Raw genomic sequence first — 9,568 nt, 5'->3', positions numbered from 1 at the left:
TGATAGAAAATTCTGGAAAGAGTACCTATTTTATATAAATTATTTATTATTGTATTAGTGATGATGTGTTTTCTGTTCAAACAATTCAGTTTCCCACAATAAAGAATGATAATGGATGGATGGTGCCAATAACCACAACTTTAAGATTATATTTAAAGTGAAGATACACAACTACAAGCATTGTACATTCTATTTGCACAGATAGATGGTAAGGATCAAGTTAGTGTAAAAGATGTTAAAACTTATCATTTGTACAAATTTTAAAGCATTGAAACTATATTATTTTATCACCCAACAAAAGGACATCTTATCAAACAAAATCTATTAATTGTTTTTGATAGATTTTAGCTATTGCTAGAAATAACATGAAAACTTTAATACAAACTTTGTTACAAAGTTCAATTCAATTTATTATGAAATTCTATAGACTTCTGCTTTTTTGAGAACTAGAAACAGAGACTGTATCGTTTTGAGCTATTCTTTTAAAACTTTGCACAGATAGAAACATCCAAAAGCTTAAAATAGCCTTCACAAAGAGATTAAGTAATCAAATCCATAAAATATCTAATTCTAAGTGCCAAATATGGTGGGATTAATGCCAAGGGGCATCATTGTGTTAAACCTCCTCATCCCATAATTCTTCAAGAGTCTTGTAAGGGCCAACTCTACTATTAACATAATTCTCTCTGCGTAGTAACTTTTTCTATTCAATCTTTGCAATCTTGTCATGATCATCCAGAGTCACAGACCAATCAAAGACTTGAAAGTTTTTAGATATTTTGCCTATGTTGTAGCTCTTAGGCAGCACACTCACTCCTTGCTCCAAACCCCACTTTAACATAACCTGCATTTGCACATCACCAATCTAAGTTTCTAATTCATGTCCGAATAAAAATTCCAACACAATTAAATATGAAGAAATGAATACCTGAGCTTTAGTCTTTCCATGCTTTTGGGCTATTTCTTGAACAATGGGATTTTTAATTGCCACATTGGAACCCCATGGAGTATTTGGAGCTCCTAGAGGAGACCACACACTCACATGAATGTTATGCTTGCTGCAATAATCTCTCAACTTCTTTTGCTGCCATTGTGGATGCTACTCTATTGGCATTAATTTATTATTGCCATTAGTGACAACATTTATCTACATCAGCATAGCCACCAAGAATTCTTGTGTTAACCGAGCTTCGCAATTCACACTGAGCATTCTAGTGTTAACTGAGCTTCGCAGTTTACACCAAGCATCTACAGTGTATATCGAGCATTCAGTGGTTACCTTGTAGGTTCATCACTTACTGAACATTCATGAAGCTACCGAGTGAATGTGCAATCCAGCAATGCCTACTGAGTTTACAGTGTTCACCGAGCTTCACAACATTTATCGAGTGATGAAAGTATAGTGTTTACCAAGTGAAATCAAGGTAAACGAAGGATCCAATTTTTATCGAGTGACACTATATCTATCGAGTGTCCAATGGTTACCAAGTTCCAAGCTATGTTGTGTGGTTAGTATGGACCGAGCCTTTACTTCTACCGAGTGCATGATGATGCCGAGTATCATAAGGTGACCAAGTCAGCTTGAAGAACCCGAGTTTTCTACTGTTTAGCCAACTTAGTAATGTTTTGTTCACTTGTGTTTTAGCCGACCTTGCAATTGTAATTATTGGAATGGTATATATGTAATGTAATATATCATTTACATTAGAGAGGTGCATGTGAAGGTATGGATATGAAAAGCTTTGAATGAAAGTGAATCAGCAGCAGAGTAGAGTATTCAACAAGGTCTACAAGGAGTAGTAAAGATTCATCAGTCACAAGAGGTGATCTATCTTTCAAGGATCTAATCAGCAATCAAGTTGTAAGTAGATCCACTATTTCATCTTAACAGGTGAATCAGTTTTGTAAATCCTTTAACAGGGTAGACTTAACAGTCTTTTGTATAAATCTCCTAACAGAGTGCATACTTCAGTGTATGTTTGTAAATCCTCTAACAAGGTGGACCTAGTAGTCCTTTGTGCTCCTAACAGGGTAGATCACCAGAAGTGGTCAATATAAGCCTTAACAGGCCAACTTCATACTACAATAACAAAATTTTGTGGGTATCATCCCCACCCCAAATTTACTTTCTATTTGGAACGTTTCTGGGTCACCACATCACTATGTACATATGTTATAAATGTTTGTTCTCTCATATATGCAGTAGATTAGATGAATAAATGGTGAATAGTATATATGGTTAAAGTGCTGAATTGTTTTAAAGTTTTAACATTACTGATTCACCCCTCCTCTCTCAGTAACCTATCATATCTTGAATATTTCCAACATACTCTACCTGTGATTACATACTGCTAACATAAACTTGATGCAATTCAATAAAATCAAACTACTAGACCCAGTAATGTTTGTCACTCAAGAAAAGACTAGGTGAAATGGATAAAAATAATAGGCAATCAAAGAGGTAGGTTTGCATAAATAACCATTAGTTCCTCTGGTGTTGTAGACTTGTAAAATTATAATTAATTTAATAATTGTAATTTATTTAATAGCCCTCTGGCAATTTTTTGGTGAGAAAATGGAATTCGATGAACGTGATATGAACATAATAACCACCTATGCATATAGCTAATTATCTCCAGCAGACACAAAGACATAATTAAGCATACTAAAAAAAGGAACATTTGCAGATCTTTGTACCAAAGAGAAATCATAGGTACAAATAATACATTCAACTCTGCCATGTTAAAGTTAATAGAGAAGGAAACTTTGTTATAAAAAGATTATATTTAAAAATATATATAAGTAAATATGTTGCAAATACTTGACAATAATATATGGCTTCAAAAGAGAAACTTAATCTACTTAAAAAAGATGTTTCCATTAATCTTCAATGAGATTACAATACTTCACAAAATGTCACAAGGCCTAAGATCTTTCTTTCAAGATTGATCGCTGCTCTTCCAAGTCTCTATTCTACTGTAATATCAATTTTGTGGTTGTAATCATTGATCGTCTGCTAGGTTCAACTTACTCAAACATTTTTTAATTTTCTCTAAATATATCATTCCTATGTCTATATTCTAGCTTCATAAATTTTCTTGTGGGTTTTACAACAGTGATGATTATATTCATAGTTTTCCTTGTGGATATCACAAGATTGGTGGTTGCAACCTTGATGGTCTACTCTCTAGTTTAAAGTTGCTAGTTCTTTCTTGCAATTTTAACTACAAATAATTTATAATCTACATTACTTCAAAAAGGAAAAAGTTAGCCTACACTTTCAATATATATCATGCTTATGTCTTGGATAAACTCAATCTTGTTTGGATATTTACCTATAATATCCAACAGGATCTAAATGTTTATATATGATTAGAACAATGATTATATCATTAGAACATTGATTATATTAGTTGCCACCAGTGAACTACTCATATTCCAATACACACTATAACTAGCCTACTTATAAACCTATACATGTTGTACGATTAGAGGCTACTCGTAACCCTAAATGGCCATAACTAGCTTGAGTAGTCTAGGTAATTTACTAAATCTATCCATGAACAATGGGTGAGACACTTCAGTAAAGATAGACAACCCTTTGGGCCTATAAAAAAAAAAACATACTTTTGAGCAAACTCTTTACCTGATCAACAGCAATGGGGATCTTTGCATATTGCAACAAGTCTTCGATTTTCTTAAAGAGGAAAAGTTACTGACCCCAATGGCTTTGGCAAGCCCCATCTCCATGCATTGCTCCATTCCCTGCCAAGTAGAATTTATATCTAATGGCAAGAAATCTTCTTCTTTGATAGGGGTCCCTGGAATATCTACTCTCGTCTTGATAGGCTAGTGGATGAGAAATAGATCCACATACTCTAATTGCATAGTCCTAGACATAAACAAATCTATTAAGGTCTATAAAACAGAGGAAACAAAAGACTAAATTTTTGAAAAATAAACATACATTAAACTATCCTTGATTGCAGCAACAGGATCATCGTGCTCTGAATTCTTGAGTTTAGTGGTGACAAAAACATCTTATTTGTTGACAAGCCCACTCTAAAAAGCTGCCTGGGCTTCCCCAATGCAAGCTCTGAGTCGTAAAGCCTAGTTGTGTCAAAATGTCTATAACCAACCTACAAAAATAGAGCATTGTAAAAACCCCAACATCAGTTGATCATTATATTTCAAATGGACTACCCCAAGCACATCATTCCTAGAACAGAACAAAGGAGAATTCATAACTTTAGAATGGTAAAATGGGGAAAATTCTGAGAAGTTGACATAAAACCCTTTTCCCCAAATGTAGAAGTATTTTTCAAGATCAAATAAAGTATATCCTCTTTTTCATGACCTAGAGGTAGAACTGCTAATGAAAAGAGTGAATACCTGAAGAGCAGCAGTCACTGCTGCTATTATAATCTCCTCGTTCTTCTTAAGGGATCGAGTGCCCATCCCAATTATTGGAATCAAGGCTCCTGTATTAAGCTCAACACTTCTTCCAACAATTTCCATGATGTTCCTTGCAAGCACTCACAGGCCCATTTATTGTCAGTATGATACAAGAATGGAAAAAAGGTTGTTGATGTGAGTTTTGTATCACTTAGGTAACATATTATGATTTGAATATTCAATATGGGATATCAAACATGCAACTCCTCTCTTGAAAATTTATTACTCATGGAGACATAAGAAATAGCTCCAATGTTCCTTACACCATTGGATACTTGCTTAGTTTTATCGATGTGATTAGCTGGTAGTCACGTAGGCGGCCTTATGCTATTCATTCAACGATGACTTGGACTTTGGTGGAATGATGGAGATGATGATGGGTTTGTGAAATATGCGAGTGGTAGATAATGTTGATGGTGGTGATGATGAAGGATGTGTCTACTAGGGATGATGTTGATGGGAAAGCGATGGTCATGGGAGGTGAATGGATGTGCTCTAACGCTTAACTTACTCCTCTAACTTGCTTCTCTAAGATTCAACTACCCAGCTACTTACTATTGTACTCCTACTCCTATGAATGGAAGGTTAGAAAATGGACGAGGATCGAACCTAATGAGAGCTAACCAAAAACCTCACTTCCACAGGTGCAATGATTCAAAGGAATAATAAACTAGCTTACCACATAAAGCTTCCCAACCAACCGCTAGGGTGCTAGTGGTCTAGTATTGATCCCTATCAAAAATTTACCAATGCTACCATACAACTATCCATCTACTTCACTCCTACTTAGCAACTTAAAATGAAACCAAATTTAACAACTTGAAAGGAAATCTAACTAAGTGTGAGTAGAAAACATGCAATAATACCCAATGTTCTCAATCAACATGCAAATCGCAACAATGAAAAAGAGAGCAATTTTGGTATTATCTTCACAACAATTACTCCAACCCCCTTACAAATGAGAGCAAATGGCCTTTTATAGGGTCCAGAAATACAACGGACAGTGGAGATAAAAAAAAATCAACAATCCAGATTGGATCCTCAAAACCCTGATTATGGTTTCCACCCCATCAGCCAATGAGAAGCTACCACCTCATCAATGGACCAATGAAAAAAGTGCAAAAAGTGGTAACTAATGAGAAGAAACCAAAATGGTGGCCAATCAGAAATAGACACTTGTCCTATTCTAGAAGAAAGGGAAATTGCCACTTGGGCTTACATCAAATGATCTTCTAATATAAATCTTCCCTTTTCTTTCATCTTCTTAGCTAAGGCACTAAACTTAGCTAGCCTTTCATTAACTTCTTCCATAAGAGGACAAGGTGTGTGCTTCACCTTAAGTTCCGCTGACTTCGCCGTGCTACTTGCTGCTTGTAGTATCTTTTCATGATCCTTCTCATATTCTTTTTCAAATCCAATAAAAGCATTGAGAGAGGAAAGGGTGCCCAAATGCTTTTTCTTGATAGCAACCTTCCCCAACTCATCCAACCTTGATCCAAAATTTGTTTCATTAACATCCTCTTCTTTGATATCCTCAAAATCAAGTGCCACCTCAATGTTGCTCATCATGGTTGAAATGGAAGTGTCAATGCTTGGGTTGTGATGCGCAATTGCCTTTTGTATATCCTTTTATTGTTCCACCATTGGTATTGATTATTCGCCTCATTTTCAAGAAGAAGGGTGTTTTGGGCATCATATCCTGTTTGTCTTTCTCAGTGTTTGTTCGCTTGGGATTCTTGCTTGCACTACTATCCTCCATGCTCATTGCCCTATTATGGGATGGTAGAGTGGTGGACCAAAAGGAAAGAAGAACCAAGAGGAGCAATCCTTAGACTAGAGCGAAAGATGGATGTCAACTTAAGGACCCCTTGCAACTCTAAATGATTTGAAATTACCTCTACCTATAGCCAAGGGGGATTGTCCTTCCTTTAGTCTGTCCTTCATCCGTATCATGTCCATTGTAGCGATATTGGTGTCGATTATTTTCTTTATTTTCAAGAAGAAGGAAGTTTTGGGCATCATATCCTCTTTGTCTTTCTTAGTGTTCACCCGCTTGGGATTCTTACTTGCACTACCATCCTCCATGCTTGTCGCCCTATTATGGGATGGTAGAGTGGTGGACCAGAAGGCAAGAAGAACCAAGTGGAGCAATCCGTAGACTAGAATGAAAGATGGATGTCAGCTTAAGCACCCCTTGCAACTCTAGATGATGAAAATTCACCTTAACCAATAATCTTACAACGACTTTTCGGAACCTAGGATATGACTTTAAAGAATTTCAAATCCCTTTGCAAATCAAAAATTTATCATGCAATTCACCTCCAAATAAAATTACCCAACCTAGGGAAAAAATTGCAACCTCTGGAAAAAATTTGAATTTTATCTTCCACAAATTTTGGCTCCCACAAATTTTGGCCTCCACAAATTCGACTCCCACAAATTTTGCCTTCCACAAATTTCGCCAAGCAAGAAGAGTGCAGATATGCTCTTGAAAAAATCACCAACACCTTGAGAAGGAGAAGTGAGAAGTGAGGAAGAAATGGGAGAGAGGCCTCCTCTTATATCCAACTTTCTTCTTAGACCCTGGGAGAAAGAAAAACAAATAATTAATGCAAAATTATAGCCCACAATTAAATACTTAACCAAAATTAATTTTGCCATGATGAAAATTAACTTTCTAAATTGCCAATTAGTTCTAAATTGCAAAAAGAAATTAAATAATGCCTTGAGGGTGTTAAATATTTCCATTTAATGGGGGGTTTAGTAATTAATACGTCATTAAATTTGGATTTTGGCTAACCAAAAGCCATTTTTTCAATATTAAATTACCAATTTCATTAAAGGGAAAAAGTTTTCAAGGCAACTTTAATCTATTAAAACCAATTTTTTTGCAATTTCTCTCCAAATTGATTTAGCCAAGCAATTTTAGCTTTTTAACACAAATAAAATTATTCTCTAGAGCCTAAAATCAATTTTGCAATTTTATTTCACCATCACAAAAATTAATCCTTTTCACCAAAAGCAATCAAGATTTTCCAAAAGAATAGATTTAACGAAAATTTTATTTTTTGAAAATTATCCAATTTATACAATTATATCTAAATTTTCAAAAGAAAATGTCTAAGTACAAAATTTACAATTTTATCCTGCCAAGTGTTGCTCTTTTAAAATTTGTTCGGCCTAAGGATGAAATTGGTGGCTCTAGAAAATCAAGTTGAAACTAGGTGAAAATAAATCTAACCCTCTCCCACATTTGTCCTGAAGGTGTCAAGGCATGAAATATTCAAATTTGAAACCTCTGGACTGAAAATTGCTAAGGCAATCGAAAAAAAAGGGGTCCCCAAAATTTTGGGGCGATGGTATGTAAACCTCACAACAAAGGTATTGATTAATTTGCATATTTTGTGGTTGAATTCATTGTACAATTCCAAATTTCATTACCTTTGCAGAATTCCTGGTAGAAAATTTGATTATGGAGATACAAAACCACAATGGAACTTCTTATATTTTAAAGAAACCCTGACATGAAAAAGGAATTGAAGAACCTTGTGATTGGGAAAAGAGAATTGGATGACAGTACGCAATCTACTGAATCGAGAAATTTCTAGTATTTTAACAAATTTTCTGGAGAAGACTCCCATTTTAAGCATATGAGTACAGATTTTGAAATGTGTAGGGTTGAATGAGAATGTCACCGTCATTTTTGGAGCTCATAGCATCTGGATTCCTGGGCATACTTATTGCTTTTTCATTTTTTGAAGAAATTGGATGGATTGTCTTGAGATACAATATTTTTAAATATGATTGTTAAGCTAGTTAGTGGAAATGGTGTGAGTGAAAGTGAGATTAATAATTTTTAATATTTTATTTATTTATTAACTTCAATTCTAATTTTAAAATAAATAAATAATTGAATTAAGTAATATATTCAATGTTGTTGAGGTGGAGGCAACACTTCTAGCAGTTTTACTTGGAAAAAAATTAGGTGTCAGTCATATCCATCTAGAGGGGGATTCAAAAATTGTTGTGGATGGAATTGTTAAAGAATCTCAACAAGCATGGTTTTACCATAGTTCTATACAGAAGATAAGAGATGAGTTTGATACATTTAATAATTTTAAGGTAAGTCACATTTATAGAGATGGAAACGTGGAGGCAGACAAGTTGGCAAACTGGGCAACAACATTCCCCCAAATAAATACAATTGCCTTTGAAGATTTTTGAATGACACGGATGGATGGCTGAGTTGGTGGGTGATGGTTGGTTTTTTTCCTTGCAGTCAGATAATAAATGGTGCTTCGTGTAATGACCATGGATTTAATGGGTTGGCGTGTGTGATGGACATTAGGAGTAATTTTTCAAATTTACTTCTTTGGCTAATGGATCCTTGTCAAGCAGTCATAGATGGAAACCTTAGCCTGTGTGGCTTTTTGGTAATGGATGGTTCGATGATCCTTGAAGGATCTATAACTTTTCTATAATGCTTTTCTATGTTTAATAAATTTAAACTTTACCGATCAAAATAAAATAAAATAAAGTAATATATTTTTAATTAGTTTTTATTTTATGTTATTGGATATATTATGAGCAAAAGTGAGATTAATTAATTTTATATATGATTACTATTTAATTTTTTAATTTTTTAGTTATAAAGAATGTTGTGAATGAAGGTGAGATTAATATTTTAAATTTAGTTTTTAATTAATTGTTAAAAGATTATAAATTATTGAATTAAATAATATATTTTAAATTAGTTTTTATTTTTAGTTAGCGGATATATTATGTGAGATTAATTAATTTTTATATATGATTATTATTATTTTAAAAAAACTTTTAGTAGTTAGAAATGTTGTGAATGAAAGTGAGATTAATACTTTTTAATTTAAGTTTTTAAAAACTTTTATGAATATGCCTTTTCTATTAATTTATAATATAAAAGTACATATTTACAAAAAAAGGTTAGAGGATACATGATTGAAAGCAACTAATCAACCAAATAGTGACCCCCTCATCACAAAATAAACAAATATAATTAGTTTTAGAAATTTACCCATCTTCCTAACTTTCTATATATAATTACTATTGCAAATTTTAAACTTTTAATCATATTGGA

The 9,568-nt window shown here is 33.7% G+C and overlaps 1 pseudogene; it reads right to left on the bottom strand.

Annotated features, from left to right (window-relative positions):
• Positions 1 to 616: 616 nt before the first annotated feature.
• Positions 617 to 4,530, bottom strand: LOC149570443 (NADPH-dependent aldo-keto reductase, chloroplastic-like; annotated as a pseudogene).
• Between the last annotated feature and the right edge of the window lie 5,038 nt (positions 4,531 to 9,568).

This window comes from Cupressus sempervirens, chromosome 3 (genome assembly GCF_028749045.1).
Source record: "Cupressus sempervirens isolate cs-2001-9-10 chromosome 3, ASM2874904v1, whole genome shotgun sequence".
Taxonomy (NCBI): domain Eukaryota; kingdom Viridiplantae; phylum Streptophyta; class Pinopsida; order Cupressales; family Cupressaceae; genus Cupressus; species Cupressus sempervirens.
The sequence above is the reverse complement of the archived record's forward strand: the minus strand, read 5'-3'. Positions and strand labels throughout refer to the sequence as shown.